This window comes from Crotalus tigris, unplaced genomic scaffold (genome assembly GCF_016545835.1).
Source record: "Crotalus tigris isolate CLP2741 ecotype Arizona unplaced genomic scaffold, ASM1654583v1 scf7180000017541.2806704, whole genome shotgun sequence".
In the NCBI taxonomy this organism is placed as follows: Eukaryota; Metazoa; Chordata; class Lepidosauria; order Squamata; family Viperidae; genus Crotalus; species Crotalus tigris.
Genome location: NW_024096462.1, coordinates 2,004,316 through 2,026,938, shown reverse-complemented (window position 1 = coordinate 2,026,938; position 22,623 = coordinate 2,004,316). Strand labels below are relative to the sequence as shown.

General features: G+C 40.3%; 1 protein-coding gene across 25 annotated transcripts in view; it reads left to right on the top strand.

Annotated features, from left to right (window-relative positions):
* MICAL3 (microtubule associated monooxygenase, calponin and LIM domain containing 3) overlaps nucleotides 1-22,623 on the top strand; it is a 217,999-nt gene that overhangs the window by 61,929 nt on the left and 133,447 nt on the right. The window lies entirely within an intron of this gene.

Genomic DNA, 22,623 nt, shown 5'->3' with positions numbered 1-22,623 from the left:
CTGCCCTCAGGTGCTTTGGAGAATAGCTTGACTCCTTCTTCTTTGTGGCAGCCGCTGAGACCAGAATTTCCATTGCTAAGCAAGGCAGTTGTTAAATGAGTTACCCTTAATTTTGTGACCTTTTTGCCATGGTGGTTAAGTAAATCAAGGCAGTTGCTGAGTGAACTGTGTGGTCATTAAGCACATCTGGTTTCCCCCATTGACTTTGCTTGCTGGGAGCCAGGTGGGAAGGTCTCAAGTGGCGATCACATGACCCCAGGAGGCCGCAAGCATTGTGAATGCATACTAGTTGCCAAGCGTCCTAATTTTGATCACATGACTGTGGGGATGCTGCAAGGGTTGTAAGTGTGAGGAAGAGTTGTCAGTTGCTTTTTTCAATGCCATTGTAACTTCAAGGGTTCACTAAATGAATGATTGTATGCCAAGGACTACTGTATATAGAAATAGCAACACTGGTAGTCATACAAGAAGAGGACAAGATTGAAAAGAAGAAGATAAGGAAAAATACAATGTAAAATTACTTGTTTTACTTAAGAATGTGAAGTGCTGTCTTTCAAACAAGAAAAAAAACACGTGATAGTCTTTATCACAGTTGGAAAAGGGAAATGGTATAGGATGAAATGAAACAGCTGCAATTTGGGTAGTCTGTGTTGGAGATGTCATTTTTTTCTTCCAGCTTGCTAAGCTAATAACACAATTTAGCAAGATAAGTGGATTTTTACATAAATGCCCGGCCTTTGACCCAACTATAGAGATTGCTACTCAGGTCAATTAAAAATAATGCAGAAGAACTGCCGGAGCCTTAGTGAGGGTACAATAAGTGTGAAGTGTTTTTTTCAGCTTTAGTCAAATAAATTCTGTCAAGTTATCTTCAGGCCATTAAGGTTGTTATTTTGCCTTAAAATGGATAAAGATTTAAGTAGTTTTCACCCAAAAGAGCAAAACTGGAAACATTTCTATACTTGTGTTGACACTAATTTACCTATGTACCACTGAAGTTTATCCTAACACTATGAAAGCAGAGCAATAATTCCTAAACTTTGTGTCTCGAAATAATTGCTGGTCTTCTCAGAGAAATGCAACCTATAAAATAAAATAATAAAACCACAGTGCTAACAGCAGCTTTCTAGTCTTTGAATCATTATATATTGCATTTCAGGTATGGTGGGCAATTTTGAGTAATCATCCTGGTCTCATATCAAGAATCAAATGTTCTTCAAGGCTGTAAGGTCCGTTGTTCTTCTTCATTCTTGGTACTGTATCATTGAGAGAAACAGCCAGGTTATCCTTCTGGCATTGTTGAACTTGATCATCTTCCTGGCTGCACTAGGTGTGACTGTATAAAACAGGAGTGTCCAACTTTGGCAACATTAAGACTTGCGGACTTCAACTCCCAGAATTCCCCAGCCAGCTCCGCTGATCTAAAGCAGTGGCCCCCAATCTTTTGGGCACCAGGGACCAGTTCTGTGAGAGAGATTTTTCTGTGGACCGGAGAGGACATGGTTTCGTGTGCTGCCTGCATCCCATGGATGGGACTTTGCTTGTTTGTGTGGACCAGTTTCTGGCATGCCATGGCCTGGTGCTGGTTCACAGACCGGAGGTTGGGGACAGCTGATCTAGGGTATCTGATTTTCTCGTACCATTAGCCCTTTTCTTTCTCATATACTACAGATGCACCATAGCCAAGTATTTCTTCAACTTTTCAAGGCTATGAAATACCAAATAATTTTTAAAATATAATATTATTGAAGAAATGTTTAAAAAGCTAAAAACAATACAAAAGAAAAGAAAATAGAAAAGAAAACAAGAAAATATAGTAAAAAAAGTAAAATAGAACATAGAAAGAAATAGAAAAGAAAGAAAAGAACAGAAAAGATGATAAAGAAACAGCTTCCAAACTTTTTGACATTGTAAGATTATAAATGCATTTATATTTTACCCTCTCTCTCTCAATAATTTCCTTTTCATAAGTACTTTTTCTAATCTTCAAGCTCTTAAATCATAAGTTCTTTTTGTTCAGCAAAATAAGGGTTTTCAATCACTGATAAATGTGGTTATTGATTTTTTTTCCTTAACCAAACAAGTTAATTTTGCCATATCTGCTAGTTTGTCATCTCCATCAACCAGTTCTCTATTGCAAATATTTCAGAGTTTTTTCCTTTTTTTCACACATAGTAGTTTCATAGCAGTAACTATATGTAGTCTTCCATGGCTCTTTTTAATTGACTGTCCATTAGCACAGGGGTCCCTAACCCCCAGTCCATGGGCCAGTTGGCTGCATGCCAGAAACGGGTCTGTGCAAACAAGCAAAGCCCCATCTGCAGGATGCAGGCAGCATGCAAAAACCACGCTCCCCCTGGTCCGCGAAAAAACCTCTCTCCACGGAACCGGTCTCTGGTGCCCCAAAGGTTGGGGACCTCTGCATTAACCCCAGCGAGAAAAATTATTTCTCAGTTGAAAGCTGAATTTTGACATCCTTTGTATCATTATATATATTTGAACCCAGAAATTTCTAGCTCCTTTAAAAGTCCACAGGCATTATGAAATGACCCTTCATGTTTTCCATATTTCCAACATAGATGTGAAGTAACTTTATACTTTTAAGATAACCTGTCTTCAGGGAGAAAGTACTTATTTTGTTAGTGGAATTCATTGGATCCAAACCCCAGACTGATTAGGGTTCTGTCTTGTGGCATTTTACAAAATGTTCATATCCTCTTGCTAATTTATATTATAAATTCCACATATGTCCTTGTTGGCCATGCTACTAGCAACTGATAATTTCAATTCTTGGACAGAAAATAGGATATAAATCAAACAAATAAATGAATAATAACTGCGCTTATTGTAGGATAAGTTGAAGAATTTCAGGTATGCAAGATGAACATCAGATGTTATAGGAGCCCTATAACTTTCAAGGTCTGCATGATTTGGCCTAAAAACATCTCTCAGCTTTTCTTTCATCGTTTGTCTCATGTCAAAAGCAATGTGAAACAATTAAATATATTGGTTTCCAAGGATTTTTTTTTTCTATCTGAAAGTCTACACAAATTTCAAGATGAAAAACCTGGAAATCTAATCAGCATTTTTTGTTCTGACAAAATTACTAATAGAGCCACTCTGCAGAAAACAAGTGAATGTTTATTTCATTTTGAAGAGATTTTAAATTTGAACAATTAGTGACATGCATTATTATGTTTTTTAAAACAACATGATTAATTTTGCACCCTAGTCTTAGTAGTTAACCTTTTATATCTCATACCACATAACAATTGCAAGAAACAATGGTGTCAAGATGTCTTCCTCCTACATATGTTGCAAAATAAAAGTATTCTTTTCCTCTCTCTTTCTTCTGTCCTTCATGAAAGTTGTCCAGGAACAATATTGTGTAGGGTTAATGTGTTAGCCTTGGACCAGAAATTGCAGATTCAAGTCCCCACATAGGCAAATATCTCATTAAGTGACTTTAAGCTAATCATGTCACTCTCAGCATAACTTATCTCATGAGATGATTGTTGTGAGAATGTAAAATAAAGGGAGACCCTCAAAGTGCTCTGTCTTGAAATCCTAGAGAAAAAAAGATGGGATATTAAAGTAACAAATATCTTCTCAGTTAGAGCCTGATGTTGATAATGGACTGGATAAAATTAACAGAATAACAGAGTTGGAAGGGGCCTTGGAGGTCTTCTAGTCCAACCCCCTGCTCAGGCAGAAAGCCCTATACTATTTCAGTTGTCTAATAGTTGTCTAATCTCTTCTTAAAAACTTCCAGTGTTGGAGCATTCACAACTTCTGAAGACAAGCTGTTTCATTGATTATTTCTCCTTAGTTCTAGGTTGCTTCTCTCTTTGGTTAGTTTCCATCTGTTGCTTCTTGTCCTGCCTTCAGGCGCTTTGGAAAGTAGCTTGACTCCCTCTTCTTTGTGGCAGCCCCTGAGATATTGGAACATTGCTATCATGTCACTCCTATTCCTTCTTTTCATTAAACCAGACATAACTCAATTCCAGCAACAAATTAAAACAACTTATATCCATACAAGACAGAGATGATCATTAGTTGTAAACTCAATCAAGAAATAACAGAATTGATTTTCAGTAGGGGGTGGTGCAGTTCTCATGATTCATTTTCACAGCTGAGTCTACTCTCAAATCTAACTCTGGGCTTGGATGCTCTGATTTTAGAGAAATACTTAAATATATCTGCCTGCTGATATTAGACAACCACACCCTATTAATGGAAATATGTTGACATATTCCTAATATGCTACAGTGAATTCTAGGAGGTGAGGGACATGCTGTAAGAGTTTTCAGAGAGTTAAACCCATTCACAATTCTTCATTGAATGGAATTATTCATTGAGACCTGTAGGATGGACAGGTTGTAGGGCAATAGTTCTCAACCTGTGGGTCGGGACCCCATATGGGGTCGAACGACCATTTCACAGGGGTCGCCAAACAACGCAGTCCGCCATTTTTTCCCCCTTTTCCTTAGCTGTGCTACTCCCTTTTATTCTATTGGCTTTTGAAAGCCAATAGAATAGACTCTCTTGAATAGAGTCTAATTCTGTTGGCTTTCAAAAGCCAATAGGAATTGTCCAGGCTGTCTCTGCCCTGCTGAGCCCATCAAAAGTCCCATTCTGCAAACGGTGCTGCACCAGTTGAGTAGTCCTCGACTTACGACCGGTTGAATAGTCCTCGACTTACGACCGGTTGGGGGTCGCGGCATTAAAAAAGTTGAGAACCACTGTTGTAGGGTGTATGTAATTTGCCTGGTACAATAATTTCATTGAGAACAATTCAAAGGACATGCCTCCAGAAGTTGTGAGTGCTCCAACATTGGAGGTTTTAAAGAAGAGATTGGACATCCATTTGTCTAAATGATATAGGGTTTCCTGCTTGAGCAGGGGGCTGGACTAGAAGATCTCCAAGGTCCCTTCCAACTCTGTTGAAGTGCTGGCAATGCCCTACAAACCTTGGACAATTTGGAACAGTGTTATTGGACAAGCCATGCTTTCTGCTGTGACTGCCTGGCTTTTCAGATCTCTGGAAGGTATCTTTGCTCAGTCTTGATCAAAAGATAGGGATTCATTGGGTGCAGCATGAGATAAAGAGAGGGCAAGAGGTAAAGATCTTGAAAGACAGAACTAGTTTCCAAAAGGGTGAATAATTTTACAAACTTCGATAGATGAATATTTAAACAGATGTCTTACTCTGGACAAAACATTGAAATAATCTATAAAGTCCATTCCACGTCTAGTTGTATTCTGTGCCAAAAGAGGTTTCTTGAACTACAATTCCTGTGGGCCTCACTAGTTCCCACCACCAGTCTAAATCTGAATGTGTAAAGCTGTTCTTTCAGTTAAACCAGTGGTTGTCAACCTTTTTAATGCCGCGACCCCCAACCGGTCGTAAGTCGAGTACTACTCAGCCGGTCGTAAGTCGAGGACTACTCAACTGGTGCAGCACCGTTTGCAGAATGGGACTTTTGGCAGGCTCAGCGGGGCAGAGACAGCCTGGACAATTCCTATTGGCTTTTGAAAGCCAATAGAATTAGACTCTATTCAAGAGAGTCTATTCTATTGGCTTTCAAAAGCCAATAGAATAAAAGGGAATAGCACAGCTAAGGAAAAGGAGAAAAAAATGGCGGACTGCGTTGTTTGGCGACCCCCGTGAAATGGTCGTTCGACCCCAAATGAGGTCCCGACCCACAGGTTGAGAACCACTGAGTTAAACCCTTCTAGTATTACCTGTTCATCAATGTAGATCAGTGTTTCTCAATCTTGGCAGCTTGAAAATGCGTGGACTTCAACTCCCAGAATTCCTCAGTCAGCCATGCTGGCTGGGGAATTCTAAGAGTTGAAATCCGCACACCTCCGAGCTGTCAAACTGCTAAAGAGCATCAAAAGTGTTGCTCAAAGATAGTTGTAAGCCACAGCCACACTGGCAGAAAGGCACAGAACTAAAATAGATCTGAGTTTTATTCCCATTATGTAAACAGGTCCAGCTTCTATATTTATCTCTGATTTCCCTGCACTAGCAAAACTCGCCTTGAGGTGAAAAGAAATCTGGGCTCTTGCCTGGAGAATGCTGTGCATGAGACTGGCTCTCTGATAAAGACTGGAAGCACAGAATCTGGATTTGCACTGGGTTAAAATTTCTCTCTCCAAAACCATGGTTCAAGGGATCAGTACAGAATCTAAGTAACAAGGGCAGAGTACAAGAGCACGCGGAAAGCAAGACCAACATTAACAGAGAGCTAGTGAGCCGGTTTTCCATTTATCTCTGCCAAGAATTTTCAGAGAGGATTTGGCTGCCCAGGAATAGAACAAATTTTGCCAAAGCAGAAGTTTTCAGGCCTCTCTCTTGCTTTGGCCATCGTGTTCATAAACTTGCCCTGGATGCTCCCCTTGTGCCAATATATAAAAATAGGTAGGATGAGGATAGTCTGTTCTCTATTGTGCCCCCAAATTTACTTTTTTGTTTGGGGTCCATCAAGCATTATTTTAATTTAGGTTGAGTGTTTGCTTTTCACTGCTGTCTGTTCTTGCCTTCTCCTTTTTCTGGATATATTTTGAAGCAAATTAAGCGAGATGGTTCAGCATGTTCCCAGCTGTTCATTCTATGCACTGAGAGAGATAGTTCATTATATATAAATCATTATATATTTGTTATATATTACACATCACTACAGCTGTCTCTTGTTCCAACAAAGCATTCACATATAAGCCAAACTTAAGCTTGGATGCTACATAGAAAGTAACACACTGTTCTGTGCCTTCTTTATGCATGTTTGTTTAATCTTTGCTTTATATAAACTCAGTGACCATTTATAATTTATAATCCTCATTATCAGTTAATAGTGGAGATAAATGAGGAGGGAAAATAGGAATTTAATAGAGTGATTCTATTGAGCTTTTGATCAAGAGAAAATAATCTGCTGTTATCTAACCTTGTTTACTCCATATTTTAGTATCTGTTGAGCATAAGTCGGTTCAGATATCAAATCAGATCCAATGTTGAGGACATCTCATTGTAATTTGGCATCCTAACTAGCCCACACACCTGTTTGCATAAAGTAGATCTCTAAGCCATATTTTTTGCTAATCAATAATATTAATGTTTGGCTTTCAAACAAATGGCTTTGTAGGAGGAAAGATCTGTTCATTTATGGTAGCAAAAAAGAGAGAGAAGGAGTTGAATAGTGTCCTTTCAACTGACAAATATTATTAAAAGGTGTGTTTATGAAGCATTCCAAATGAAATTCTACATCGGCCTAGTCACATTGCACCTTCTAAAGTGAGCTTCAGTTCATCAAAACTGGTATGTTTTAATGAGTTAGTTGAAAAAGGTGCTACCAGACTACTACTAGGCAGGACAAGAAGCAACGGATGGAAACTAATCAAGGAGAGAAGCAACCTAGAACTAAGGAGAAACTTCCTGACAGTTAGAACAATTAACCAGTGGAACAACCTGCCTTCAGAAGCGGTGAATGCTCCAACACTGGAAGTTTTTAAGAAGAGACTGGACAGCCATTTGTCCGAAATGGTATAGGGTTTCCTGCCTGAGCAGGGGGTTGGACTAGAAGACCTCCAAGGTCCCTTCCAACTTTTATTATTATTATTATTATTATCGATCATCGCACAGTCAGCCAGATGTTCAGACTGGATTTGGCATTTTGTCTACCTATCGAGTCCTTACCCAGGACCTGGGATAGGCAGATGTGGATGTTTGATGGTATTACAGATATCGTCGCAGGATGGAAGCAGTTCCTAATAAGGCCGCCTTTTGCAATTGACTAATAGCGAATTTGTCAATGCCAATGGTGTTCAAGTGGTGCTCCAGTTGTTTTGGGATTGCACCCAAGGAGCCTATTACTATTGGTACTACCCTTGCTTGCTTTTGCCACAGTCTTTCTATTTCTATTTGTAGGTCTTTGTATTTTGTTATCTTCTCCAGTTCTTTCTCTTCTATTCTGCTGTCTCCAGGCACTGCCACGTCCACTATCCAGACTTTTTTGTCTTTCTTATCGACAATTGTTAGGTCTGGGGTGTTATGTTGCAGGTGCTTGTCTGTTTGAATTCTGAAGTCCCAGAGCAGTTTAATTTTATCATTTTCTATGACTTTCTCTATTTTATGATCCCACCAGTTTTTGCTTACAGGCAAATGATATTTTTTGCAGATCTTCCAATGCACCATTGTTGCTACTTTGTCATGCCGCTGCTTGTAATCAGTCTGTGCAATCTTCTTGCAACAGCTTACCAAGTGGTCCACTGTTTCTTCAGCTTCTTTGCATAGGCGGCACTTACTGTCTGTTGCTGTCTTCTCAATTTTGACTTTGTATGCATTTGTCCTTAAGGCTTGGTCTTGTGCAGCCAGAATTAGTCCCTCGGTCTCTTTCTTCAATTTTCCTGCTCTTAGCCATTGCCAGGTTTTATTATTATCTGCTTTCCCAGCTATTTTTTTCATGTATTGGCCATGTAGTGCTTTGTCTTCCCTTGCCTTTATTATTATTATTATTATTATTATTATTATTATTATTATTATTATTATTATTGTTATTATTATTGTTATTATTATTATTACTACTACTACTACTACTACTTCTGACTTCAAACCTGTAGCTTACAACCCACTTTTGAATTTTCAAACCACCTGTCCAGGTGTTATATGGAAATCTTCACTCTAAAAAGTTGCATTACATACATGATACATTACATGCTTAATGCAGCATTAAATTAAAACATTTTTTTCTTATGTCCTTTTCATTTGTGTGACCTCAAAGTGAGACTTTGCAATTTCACATTGTAATTTGAGTTTTTAGTTATTGCCTTTCATTACAACAGCTGGGTGTTAGTTTATATAAGACTCCTAACATATGTATGCTGCTACTGCATGCAGCCTGCTATAGAATTTTATATTAGCCTAGTAACGTTTTAAGTAAATATAGAAAACAATAGTCTGGCTTGATGAGCTGTAACCCAGCTGCTGCCCTGCTGCCTGAACAGCCTTCCCATTCTAGCTCTGTCTGTAGATGTTGGAGCACAGTTCCCATAATCAGAAGCCATCATGCAATAGAACATATCTGAAAGGCATCAGATGAGGAAGAGGCTCCCCCCCCCCTCCCCGCAGATAAAAATTCTAGGGCAGATTTATCTTGTTGGCCTCTTTGGAAAAAAATATTCTTAAATTCTTTCAGTATTTGATTCATGTACAACAGTGTTTCCCCAACTTGACAATTTTAAGGCATGAGGACTTCAACTCCCAGAATTCCACAGCCAGCAACGCTGGCTGTGGAATTCTGGGAGTTGAAGTCCACATGCCTTAAAATTGTCAAGTTGGGGAAACACTGATGTACAACAGCGGTTCTCAACCTGTGGGTCGCGACCCTTTTGGGGGTCACACGAGCCTTTTACAGGGGTCACCTAAGACCATCAGAAAACACATATTTCCGATGGTCTTAGGAAGGGCTTGTCAAGCGCCTTCTCTCCCTCCCCCCCTTTGCTCCACTTCACTTGTTTATGGAAAATATGCTGTTTGTCGGCAGTCTGCACAAACTCTACCAAATGTGCCCTGCAGGGGGCGCATGAAGAGCGCAGGTGTAGAGCAAAGCCCTCCCCTCCCCAGGGACTCATTGTGCAGCAACCGGATTGACAACTTCTCGTGCACGCAGGTCAGCGAAGGGGAGGCTGCCGCAGCACCCAACTCCTGGTGACCCCCGAATTTGCACTTGTCGGCCGGGAGGTCTAGCGACGGCCACCAGTCTCCTTTGCCACTCTGCCTGTCCTCGACTCCTCCTCCGCCTGTTCATGTCGAGCCGCCGGGGCTTGACAGGGAGAGAGGGAGGGAAGGAGGAAGGGACTTAGGACTCCTCTCCTAAGCTTCAAAGCACAGTCGGCTTCCCAAGGGCGCCACAATCCTCACGAAAGTGGGGTGGAGAAGCAAAGGGGGTGAGAAAGCTCGCGGCGGGCTTGAGTTTTGCTGGAAAATATGCCGCTTGCTAATTTAGCAGAAGCGCGAATCAGCTGTAGCCCAGCGAAGCTGAACAAGTGAGCTGGGCGGAGCTCTCCTCTGCCTGTACACAGGCAGGTTTGGCATGTCGCCATGGCCACCGGCAGCAAAGGCACCAACCACGCTGGCAGCCTGTCCCCTTCCCCTTGTCCCTTCCTGGGCACGGAGGGGGAGAGGAAGGAAGGGACGAAGAGGGAGGGAAGGAAGGGACAATGAGAGAGGGAAGGAAGGAACAATGGAAGGGAGGGAGGGAAGGAAGGAAGGGACAAAGAGGGAAGGAACGAAGGGACAAGGGGAGAGAGGGAGGGAAGGAGGAGGAAGAGAGTAAGAGGGAGAGGAAGGAAAGGACAGTGGGAGAGAGGGAGGGAAGGAGGAAGAGACTAAGAAGGAGGTGAAGGAAAGGAAGGAAAGAAGGACGGGACAATGGGAAAGGGAGGGAAGGAGGAAGAGACTAAGAAAGATGAAGGAAAGGAAAGAAAGAAGGAAGAAAGGGACAATGGGAGAGAGGGAGGGAAGGAGGAAGAGACTAAGAAGGAGGTGAAGGAAAGAAGGAAGGGACAATGGGAAAGAGGGAGGGAAGGAGGAAGAGACTAAGAGGGAAGTGAAGGAAAGGAAGAAAAGAAGGAAGGAAGGGAGAGAAGGGAGGGAAGGAAGGAAGGCACCCACTCCAGTCCCATCCCAGAGACCCACAGATTCACCCCCACAGGCACTCTGCAACCTCAGTGATCAGCTGGCCACGCCCCCTGGCCAGTGATCATGTGACCCTGGGACACTGTGAGCATCATAAGTATGAATCAGTTGTCAAGCATCCGAATGTAAATCACATGACCCTGGGGATGCTGCAACAATCATAAGTGTGAAAAATGATCATAATTCGCTTTTTCAGTGCTGTTGTAACTTCAAACGTCATTAAGCAAATTGTTGTAAGTCGAGGACTACCTATACTTTCCCATTTTTTCCCCTTTTTTTGGTCAAGTTTTTGATACCCCCGGCCAGCTGGATGGGGGGTTGGGGGGGTCACCACAACATGAAGAACTGTATTAAAGGGTTGCGGCATTAGGAAGGTTGAGAACTACTGATGTACAAGTATACTAATTGAGCTTAGTTTAATTTGGAAAGGATAGTTCCTCTGGTACAGGGGTAGGCAACCTTGGCTCTTTTATGACTCGTGGACTTCAACTCCCAGAATTCTGGGAGTTGAAGTCCACGACTCATAAAACAGCCAAGGTTGCCTACCCCTACTCTAGTATCATATCTGATTATATTCAAAGAAGGCATTTCTGTATCTCAGATGCAGCTCACTATGATTCAAAGGAACAGCACTTGCTGTTATCCATACATACCCCAAACTCATCCAGCCATTGTCTTCAACATGGCTGTCTTTGTGTTCATGACATTCCAGAAAGGTTTGGCTTCCAGGAGTGATTTTAAGTATTAACTTCTGTTGATGGACATTACCTGACTATCTTGGCCCCTTCACCACAATTTGCTTGGAAAAAAAAGGCATGGCCCAGTGAGAGTATTGGGATACACAATGCCATGCTTAAAAGAAGAACCCGTAAGTTCGTGTGCTGTCAAGGAGAGAAATCTAGTGCTTACAACCTATTTCAAGGGATAGCTAGCATTCAATATCAAGAAGCTCTAATAAGATACTTTTCTGGTGCTGTAGAGGCAGATTTTTCCAGATTGCAATACAATGAGTACCTCAGTACTCATCATTAATTAGTTCTGGGAAGCACGATGAGTACTAAAAATAATGAGTATCAAACAGATTTTTCCCATAAGAAATAATTTAGTGAGCCACAAGGCAGTCGACACTAATAAGTTCTAGCTTGTTTGTCCCAAACAACGGGACAAAATGTTCACATCAAAATGCATCGAGTACCAAATTCAGTGAGTTTCAAAGCAGTTGAGTATCAAGGTACCTATGTATGTATGTATGTAGGTAGGTATTTGTTTGTTTATATTTCATACCTCCCAACTTCCCTTCTCTCTTGGAGAGGGACTCTGGGAAATGTAGAATTTAATCAGACATTAAAATCAGAATAATTTTGGATTAAACATTTTAAAATTATAAAACAACTTTATAAAAAAATCAAAAGATGAACTATTTGTGATGATGATGATGGAGACTTGGAGGAAGAAGAGTCATGCACTTTTAAGAATGTGGAAAGTGGACTGTTTTGGATTCTAGAGAAGTCCACATAAGCTGTTGGAGCAGTTGCATTAAGCTTGCTGGCCAACATTTCATACTCTGCTCCCCAGCAAACATATAATCACTGAGCTATCTTTAGTCCCTTGGTGGCTTAACTTCACCTCAGGAGAGACAGGGCAGCACAGATGGCCTACGTTTTACTGTGTAAAAAAACATCTATACCAACAAAGAATATATCTTTATTCCCATCTACCAGGTCCAACAGATTTCCCCTCCTCCAAGCAAAGCATTGTTCAATTAACTTCCCCTGCTTTTTAAATTTCCTTTGGATGACCTGCTGAAAAAGTTGAAGATATATGAAACTGACATAAATTAAACCTTAACCTTTGTTCCTTTACTTAAAGTTTTTATTTTCTTTCCTTTACAGTTATATTGTGTCTTTCCTTTCAAAGGGTTGCATGTGCTTTTTGGTTACCCTTGCAATGTATTGTGTGTAGCAATAAAAAAAAAACCATGTTGTGTTTTAGTAACTGGCTGAATACCAGTTTTAGTAACTGGTATTCATAGGAGCACTGAGGTAACAAAACTTAATCAAGCAGTTAAAAAAAACACCACAAGTCCTGGACAAAATATAGTTTTAAGATCTCTCTTTGGCAAAATTGTGGTTTAGTTTTAAGACGTGCCCATCATTCTCATCATTCGAAATATATCTTTGGGACTGGTTTATCTTAAATGAGCACGTGAATCCTTGTGTTGAAAAGTAAATGTGGTGAATAAAGCTTTCGTTTGCTTGCTTGTTACTTTAAAAGGAGAGTTTCAGCTTAACAGAATTTATTGCTGGACTTGCACAATAAGATGTTTGATTTATTCTCACATCGGTCTGACAGGATTTTGCAGCCATTTTTTGGAGATGATCTTTTTGAATACTGAATTAGAAATCTGTGGGACAAAAATATAGATTAAAACTCCATAACTACTTGAGCATATTTTAATTGGGTAATATTTCAGTGTCACAGACAATTTAAATGTAAAGCTGAAGTTTTATTGAGGCTTAATTGTGACTGAAATTATTTACAAACCTGTTTTGGATTAATACACAATTTCTAGAATATTGCTTAAGGCTGCTGCTAACTTAACAAAATAATGTACAGTTTACATGTCATAATTTAGGTAGATGATGGATGGATAAGTAGGTAGGTAGGTAGGTAGGTAGGTAGGTATAGAAAGATAGAGTTTGGAATTATCTATCAGGAAAACACTTAGGATTAGATATCTACAGATTCCATTGTGAAATTTGCCCTAATTAATCTTGTTACACATCAGCTGGTAATTAGGCTTTCCTCATCCATGATCATATTATCAATCAGAAGATCAATCTAGCATGTACTATTGAGACCTGGTTGTCCATGGATGGTGGAATTCTCAGGATGGGTCTACCTAAGTTTCATATGTGGCATCAGTTGTGATCCTAGGTGAGTATGTTATATTCATCCAAGAGTTTTGTATCACTCCTTTCTCCCAAGCTAAGCCAGTGCTTGCCCACTCGTTGAATTCCTCTATCTATACCAATTCCCCACCATAGGGTGGAAGGACCTATAGATCGATCCTTTCCAAGCTCTTGATGAATTATACTGGGTTTTAGAGAGTATTTAGGGAGGCTTTCAAAGATCTTGTGCACAGATTGACTGAGGTCTATTATGGAAGTCAATCAACTCTTGTAAAACAAAACAGTTTGAGACCTCTGGATCTGGAGCTTTTCTTTGTCTATGTCTAATGTGCATTCCCAGACAGAGCTGTTGGCTAATCTGCTTGAAGAACAGGTAGTGGCTGTGTTCTTCGTAGAAATCCATCTTGGAATCTTTCTGTAGCAATGAGCCTTGCAGTCATTCATGCCTTGGTCACCTTTTGCCTGATGTTATGCAGATGATTCTATTTGGGACTGTCTTTGAATTCCACATGAAAGCTGTACCTGATCCTGAATCCAGTGACACAATTACGGGTGCACCGTGACAGGCCCCATTACCACCTGTGTGAGCTACATTGGTTCTTAGAGGTGCAATTTAAGAAACTGATTATCACTTTTATAGGCCATTAGGGTATTGGGCCAGATTATTTGGAAGACAGCATGTTCCCAATCAGGTCTGCCTGCTCAGTAACAATTAACAACTCAACATCCTGTCTTTTAAACAGTTTCTTCTTATGGGACCTGGTCATTGTGTCTTCTCTGTTGCTGGACATACTCTATGGAATAAGATTTCTTGAGATATGGATATCCCTCCTGCCTACTGTAGAGCCTTAAAGTCCTGGCTTTTCTCCCAGGCCTTGGATCAGAAAGATTTGTGATTTGGTCCAATAAGATTGACTTTTGGATTCTGTTGATAGAATTTTCATGTTAGTTTCTCATATTTTATTTTCTATGAGAGTATATTCTTGTTTTGTTTTTAATTATATTAAACACCCTGGATAAGGAGTTCCACAAGAAAGTTTCACAAAGTCAAAGAAGATGGAGATTCAGTTGGCTGTTAAATTGCAATAATAGGGATATCCAAAGGGAGTTTTAAAAAGTTGAAATAGGTAGAAAGAGAAATGCAGAAAAACATAGTCCTTCAATTAATGGCAGTAGCCCTAAAGATGAGAAATGCCTACCCTAGCATGACTTTATTGGAAGGAAACAATTCAGAAAGGCTTCAAACAGCTGGTTTGAAAGCTAAACCAAAGGCTCTGCTTTTCCACTCCATTAGTCAATGGTGAGATAGCCTTCTGCGATAAAAAGGAGCAGTCCAGAATTTATTCTCTGCATATGGAAGAGTTCAGCCTGTTCTTTTCTTAAGACCATTATTCTTCTGTTTTTCACCATTCCTATAATAATCTATTCTGAGAAGCCAAATGAAGAATGATGCATTTTTTGCATGGTGGCCAAACCATCTTCAATTTCCATTTCAATTGTTTTGCTAGTCCATAATGGAATCCTACAGAAGTGAAGTAGTAATGCTTTGGTATTTATTATGAATTGGAGGTAGAAGTTAAATAGGGGGTAAAGTTTGACAGGAAGTACAATCCCAGTTTCCTACCACTCCCTACTCCAGGCTGACACATTGCCTCTTGCATATCTCTCCTCTCCTATCTGTGAAAACTATGAAGTCACAATCACTCTAGTTGTTTTTGTCAGTCTGTTGGCCAAAGGTCATTAAGGGGGTATTCCAGCTGCTTTTTTGGAGATAAAACTTGTGGTCTTCTTACCATAGTCAAATGATAGTTGGCAATACTTTTCAATGTAGCCCTATGAATATTTTACTAGAGTTGAACCCAAGTATTCATATAAGTTTCTCTATCCACATAAATTCATATTGTATATGAAAAAAAATGAACCTATTTAACTTCTAATGAACCTTGGACCGCTGCAAACTATCTGGAACAAACTTTTTATATAGTTACTGTGTTTATTGCCACAATTCTTTTCTCATAAAATCCATAATGTGATGGCTCCATCCATTTGGAGTGGAAAAATAATAGTGAACTATTACTGAATTTCTGGAATACCTTCTGGTGAAGTAGAAATATTTACAACTCTTGTCACACTCACTTTAAAAATTATCTCGGACTTGTCATTCCTAATTTTAACTCCAAAGAACATATTTTAAAACACTAAGAATAAAGTGTAAGTTGGCTGTTACTGTGCATTGGTATACTCTCCAAATTAATAAACAGTTATTGCTGAAATGTTTTTAGTTGGTTTGGTCAGTTCATTGCTTATATTTTGTGTTGAATATATTCTAGAGGGTAAAAAGAAGGCAGATCTTGGAGGTGGTTGTTAGCAATTTCCTGAGTGACTGGCTTAGTATTTATTTTGACATTCCTCCTGGTTGAGTATTTTTGACCTTATGGGCACTTCCTTATTGGAGAAGGCTAACAGTCTGGAGTAGAGAGGGAAAAACAATAGTGTTTCCTTTCCACCAGAAAGCTCAAAATTATCTCCAGGATCCTCTAAAAAGGGGAATTAGGCACAAGCTTGCATTCTGCCTTCCTCCTTTTGTTTCCCTGATTTGGCAGTTACTGAATTGGGCAAACTTGGAGAATGAATAATGAATGTTGACTCTTGGTGATTCTGCAAGCAGAGCTACTTTGAGCAGGAACAACTACCGTAATACAGTATGTGATCTCGGTTGTGCCTTATTCCACCTCGAACAAGACATGATTTGATTTTTGTATTCAGGTTTGTTAGAAGCCTAATGATCAGTGGTATTAATAGAACATGTGTGCTTATTTTCAAAACTTACATCAACTTGTAAGGAAGCAGTTCCCTCAATGCTTAAGATCACATATTACAGTGCCGCTCGGCATCTAGTCAGGTGGCCTCATGACCACAGAAGTGTCTTCGGACAACGCTGGTGCCTTTGGATAAGAAACAGAGATTAGCTCCACCCCCTAGAGTTGGACATGACTGGATAGGGCAAGGGTCTTCAAACTTGGCAACGTTAAGATTTATGGACTTCAACTCCCAGAATTCCTCAGCCAGCAACTGGCTGAGGAATTCTGGGAGTTGAAGTCCACAAGTCTTAACGTTGCCAAGTTTGAAGTTTTTTTCTCTCAGAAAATAAGATTGGGGTGGTGAGGTACTGCAGTTCAGATCCCAATTAAAAAAAAAGTTATTAATTAATTAAAAAATCAAGAAGAGGGGAATTCTCTACCTGTATTGTGCAGCTGACAATAAATGAAGGAGGGTGAAGGAGGGAGCTCTGTGTGTGAGCTTATTTGCCTGTCACTTAGCAGATGTTTTTCTATCTGGCTTCCAGTCCACCAATAGGTATTTTTTGTTGCCTCTAAAAACCAGAAAAACGGTCCACCTCTCATTCAGTGAATCACACTATTGATTTTCACAGAACCTGTGACTTTTATGTTGCTTTAATATCTCATTAAATATACTGTTAGCAGGTTTCCTTTGTAGCTTTAATTTCCTTTTAAACAATTATCTTAAAATTAGCTCTAGCTGAACTTGGGCCACTCTGAAAAGGCTAAGGCAGTGGTTCTCAACCTTTTTAATGCCGCGACCCCCAACCGGTCGTAAGTCGAGGACTACTCAACCAGTTGTAAGTCGAGGACTAAACCAGTCATAAGTTGAGGACTACCCAACCGGTCGTAAGTCGAGGACTTTCCCTGCCTGGGAGCACTGCGTATGCGTGGTGCCGCCCCCTGCGCTGGCCAAGGCGTAGCTGGCAAGCGGCAGAGACGGTGCAGGCCGACCACCGGCTGGGCCACCAGCTGGCCCAGCCCGAGGGAGGTAAGGCACCCGCCGGGCCCCACGCGTGCCAGCAACCCTCCCTGCACCCGCCGGCCTCCCACCCCTGGCCCTTTTTTACTTATATTTTTAGTAGTTGCTCAGCAGGGAGGGGTGGAAACTTCCAGACAGCTCGCCTTCGCTGCAGACAACTTGCAGCACCGTTTGCAGAATGGGACTTTTGGCGGGCTCAGCAGGGCAGAGACAGCCTGGACAATTCCTATTGGCTTTTGAAAGCCAATAGAATTAGACTCTAGTCAAGAGAGTCTATTCTATTAGCTTTCAAAAGCCAATAGAATAAAAGGGAGTAGCACAGCTAAGGAAAAGGGGAAAAAATGGCGGACTGCGTTGTTTGGCGACCCCTGTGAAATGGTCGTTCAACCCCAAATGGGGTCGTGACGCACAGGTTGAGAACCGCTGGGCTAAGGAGAATTAGATGTAGTTGGTTAATATTTAGAAAGAAGACTTCCAAAGGATAGCAGTACTGCAGACAAGAATATAAAGTTAAAAAAAAAACCAACCCTGACAGTGGTAAAGCACTTCCATAAAGCTGCCAAGAAAACAATAGAGAAGTATCTAAGATGATTTTGAATCACACTGAACATTTCAGTCTTTGCCTTTTAGAGATTGCTTATTTATGAGCTATCGGGTGGAGGGGGTGACCCTTCCAAAATACATCTAAACTCTGAAAAAATGCCAGTTTGTTTTTCTCTCTAGGCTCCTTGTTTCATTTCTTAAGCTTAAGAAAATACTTGATTCATAGCATAAATATTTTCTTTGTTTCATCCAATACTGTAACTTGATAAGACCTATCATTTAAACCATCTTAATTGTTCTTAGTTGCCCTGTAAGAGAAAACTTCACAAGCTCCTTCACTTAAAGCTGAAGGCAAAACAGGAACTTGCAATTGATCTTCTACAGTTGAGAATCAGATCTGAGCATTAAGGAAGTATTTATCTATTTTTAACAACTTAAGATTTTTGGCTCCGTTCACAGAATCTTTCTTTAATGTCTTGCCCTCTATAGCCCATCTTTCTTCTGGCTGTTATAGTTGGGTTTATTTATTTTGAATTGAGTCAAACATTGGGGCTCCTTGGCTCCAGCAACTTCTTCCATGTGGTAGCACTTTATGTGATGATTCTCCATATATTTGCCTCTTATTTTATGCAGTCTTCTGTCTGCTGACAATGGTGTGAGATTGATAGTGTTTGGAATGCAGAATGAGATTTCAGTAATATCTTGGTAATGTAATTCTCAGTTCTTCCCTTGTCGACCAGAGGCCTATCCTATCTATATCTTTTAAAAATAAGAAATAATGTGACTTATTTGCTAGAAATCAGGTGTTTTAACAGCACAGACAAACGTGGCCATTATTTTATGAACCATTATATTATAGTATGGAAGATTTTTGTTGGGATTGAACATTTTATTCTTGAGTGTTTCAGATGGCTCTTTGTAGTCTTTGACATGGTTTTCTCTGAAAAGGGCTGCAGCAATCTTAGTGATTGTAGATTTGCAGGCACACATTCTCAGGTTTACTCACAAATCTCCAGGTAGGTTTGGCTGAGATTCTGGTGTCTGCTTGTCCGTCTGTCCATCCATCCATCCATCCATCCATTACTAGAGTCTTCTGCAAATAAGCTTCTTTTTAGCCAGATCTGCCTCTTTGATTTGGGTTCAAAATATAGGGTCATTTACCAAGAACCTAAAGACATAAGAGGTATCTTTTTCCAAGGACTACTTTAACTTTGCTGCTCTTCCAAAGGTGCTTCGTACAATCACATCAGAGACTTTAATTACTTGGATCTATTATAGCAGGGGTGTCAAACACGCAACGTCATGTGATGTGTCGCAACATATTGCAACTTTTTTTTCCCATTGCCGGCATTGCGGTTTCAGCATGACACATATGGCCCATGGACCGGCAGTTTGACACCCCTGTATTATAGTCTCAAGTGAAAAGGCATAACCAGACTTTCAAATCCTGGAGAAAGACTTGAAAATAGTCTACTTTTAATCTGGGGATGTAAATGTTAAGAAATTGAACTGAGACAAGGACAACATGATCGAAACCTTCATTTGACCATTGAGAACATTGACAGAGACAAAGCTTTATTTCAATCATTGACCAATAAACATACAATCAATAACATGAGCAATACAAAACTATATTCTCTAACAACAACTATTAGCAGCCACTTATCTGAGATCAACGGGTGACTTTGAACCACTTACTGTTTCCCAGTAGAACCAATTTTAGAGGACTGTTCAGAAAATGAGAAATAAGACACAATATCCATGCACCGTAATAAACAAATCAATTGCCTCTTTTTTTTTTTTTCTTTTTAACTGCTTGGATCTTTTGGACTACCGGTACTTCAGAAATATTGTAGATTATCTCTATATTACATTGTTCTTAGCAATACATATTTTTTTGCCCTTTGATATATAACCAGCATTTAGGAAGTTATGCCATCCTACAATTCCTGATTTAAGCTTTTTGAATTACATTAAAGCTCTGAAATTGTTTTTTCTTTAATTGCCATGTGATTGGTTGCTCTTAATTTTTTCACCAGGAACTGCTCTGTGAACTTTCAATATTTGTCAGTCCTCAAAAGTTCTTTTAACTCTTAGGGTTTATAACCATCCTTTCAGCTTAATCATTTGTAAGCTTGCTTGAATACTATATATAGTGCACAGTCACACTTCTGCTCTAGGCTCACTGAACTGCTTAGGTTACTCGTGGATATAGTTGACCAAAGAATACATATCTCGTAGGATTTTTATTACAGAGTGTACAATAAAAGATAATAATACACTCTGTCAGCTGAAAATGACCAATGGGCACCACTAAATGGGGTATTTATCTTAAAACCATCCACAGCTATGTCCTGATTGGACTTCTTAGAAAGTAAGAGAATGTGTGCTTTTTGCTAAAAAGAATAATCTCAGTACAGTTTCCAACAGGTCAGAGTTAAGAATCAGCAAATCTTGTGAGAAGAACTGATATTGGAGTGGACACCTCTGGGATGACTAGACAACAGTTTGATGTGGCAGAAAGCATTGACCTGTGTCAGTGCCTGTGTGTATTTAGGAAAAGGGGAATGCTTTTGCCCATGCAAGTAGTGGATCTCAGTGAGCAGAGATCTGAAAGATTTGCCACAAAACAAAGAAAACCTTCAAGCCATGAGGTATCACTTCTAGATCACATGTACATTATATACTATTATATTAATGTACATCATGTACCATTATTTGCAGCTTCATTGATACAGATCTCAATATCTATTTTCCTCAAGGCAACCAAGTAACTAAATACAGGTAGTCCTCAATTTACAAACACAATTGAGCCCAAAATTTCTGTTGCTAAGTGAAACATTAAAAGAATTTTGTCCCATTTTACGTCCTTTCTTGCCCTGCAGTTGTTCAGTGAATCCCTGCAGTTGTTAAATTAGTAACAAGGTTGTCAAGTGAATCTGGCTTCCCCATTGATTTTGCTTATCAGAAGGTCGCAAAAGGGGATCACATAATTCCGGGACACTGCAACCGTCATAATTTATGAGTCAGTTGCCAAGCCTCTGAATTTTGATCACATGGATGATGCTGCAACAGTTGTTTGTGTGAAAAATGGTCATAAGTCACTATTTTCAGTACCGTTGTAACTTTAAAAGGTCATTAAACACGCTGTTGTAAGTTGAGGACTATCTGTAGGAGTACTCAAATGGAGTATTTCTCATTCACAAAAATATGAAGCCTGCACTATATATTGCTTGAGCTTGTCTTTTGAAGAATATGGTCTGTGATCTTTGTAAGCCCGGTGGCCTAAGATTTTTGCAATTTCAATTTAGGATTGAAATTGAAGTTTGTCTACAAAACATGTTCTGTCATTGTCTATTGTATGCTTTAATGTGGATGTTGCCCCAGTTTGGATAGTCTAAATCAGGGGTAGGCAACCTTGGCTCTTTTATGACGCGTGGACTTCAACTCCCAGAATGCCAGCCAGCCAGCCAGCTCAGGAATTCTGGGAGTTGAAGTCCACGCGTCATAAAAGAGCCAAGGTCGCCTACCCCTGGTCTAAATGGTTACTTCCAATTCTATACATCTATAGACCTTCCTCTGCCTGAGCTGGGTTAACTGTGTTGTCAACATTTGTTTGATTTTCTTTTGGGAGGGTTCTGAAGAAAACCCAGATGTCAGTCTTTTCCCTTTCAACTTTTTCTGAGATTTATAACAACCACTCTATCTGTACATCACCCCAGCTTTGCAATATGTGAACTTCAGGAAGATGACTTTAAAATACCAATATATTTTGTTGTAGGTTTTGCAGTTGATTCTCTTTCCTCGATACACAGAAAATGCATCAGATATTATAATGTGGAATATTACAGCTCTGAATCTGTACACTGCTGTTCTTTTTAGAGTTCAGTTTAAGTACTTATTACGTGTAGCCTGTACTTACATCCATGGATGCCTAGGCAAGCAGGGTGAATAAAAAAATGAAACAGTCTGTAGTGGAATCTAGCTTACATTTTAAAAACAAGTCGGTATTCACTCTTTCTTAAAAACAAGTCAGCTTTAGATAACCTGAATTGAGTGTTGATTATAGTACAAGCTAATTCCCTGCTAAATTATAAACAAAATGGAGATAACGCTACTTTATTTTCCTTAAAAGTAAATATTTGTACTTATGCAAGGGTTGTGAAGAGACTTTACACCAGGGGTGTCAAACTCAATTTCATTGAGGGCCGCATCAGCATTGCGGTTGCCCTCAGGGGGCCGGGTGAGTGTGGCCAGGGTAGATGTGGCCCACTGGGTGGGCGTGGATGAAGTGGGTGTGGCCTACTGGGTGGGTGTGGCCAGCTCTATATCGTTAGCGTCAAGGGTGCCTGTGGGGGCCTGGGCAGGAGTGGGATAAATCTGAGGGTCTGTCTCTGGCAGAAGGGGGTGGGACCAGGGCAAGTGCCAAGGCATGGTCCACTGGAGGAGCCTCACTGTTCCTCTCAGGCCACCACAAAATTGTACATTGGCTTTCGGCTGGCCTGGGCCAGGGCCAAGGCAGTGGGGTCCGTTCCCTCACTGTTTCCAGGATGGCTTCGTGGGCCACATGAAACCACTTCGCGGGCCGCATCCGGCCCCTGGGCCTGTTGTTTGACATGTCTGCATTACACCATTCCACTTCCAACAAGC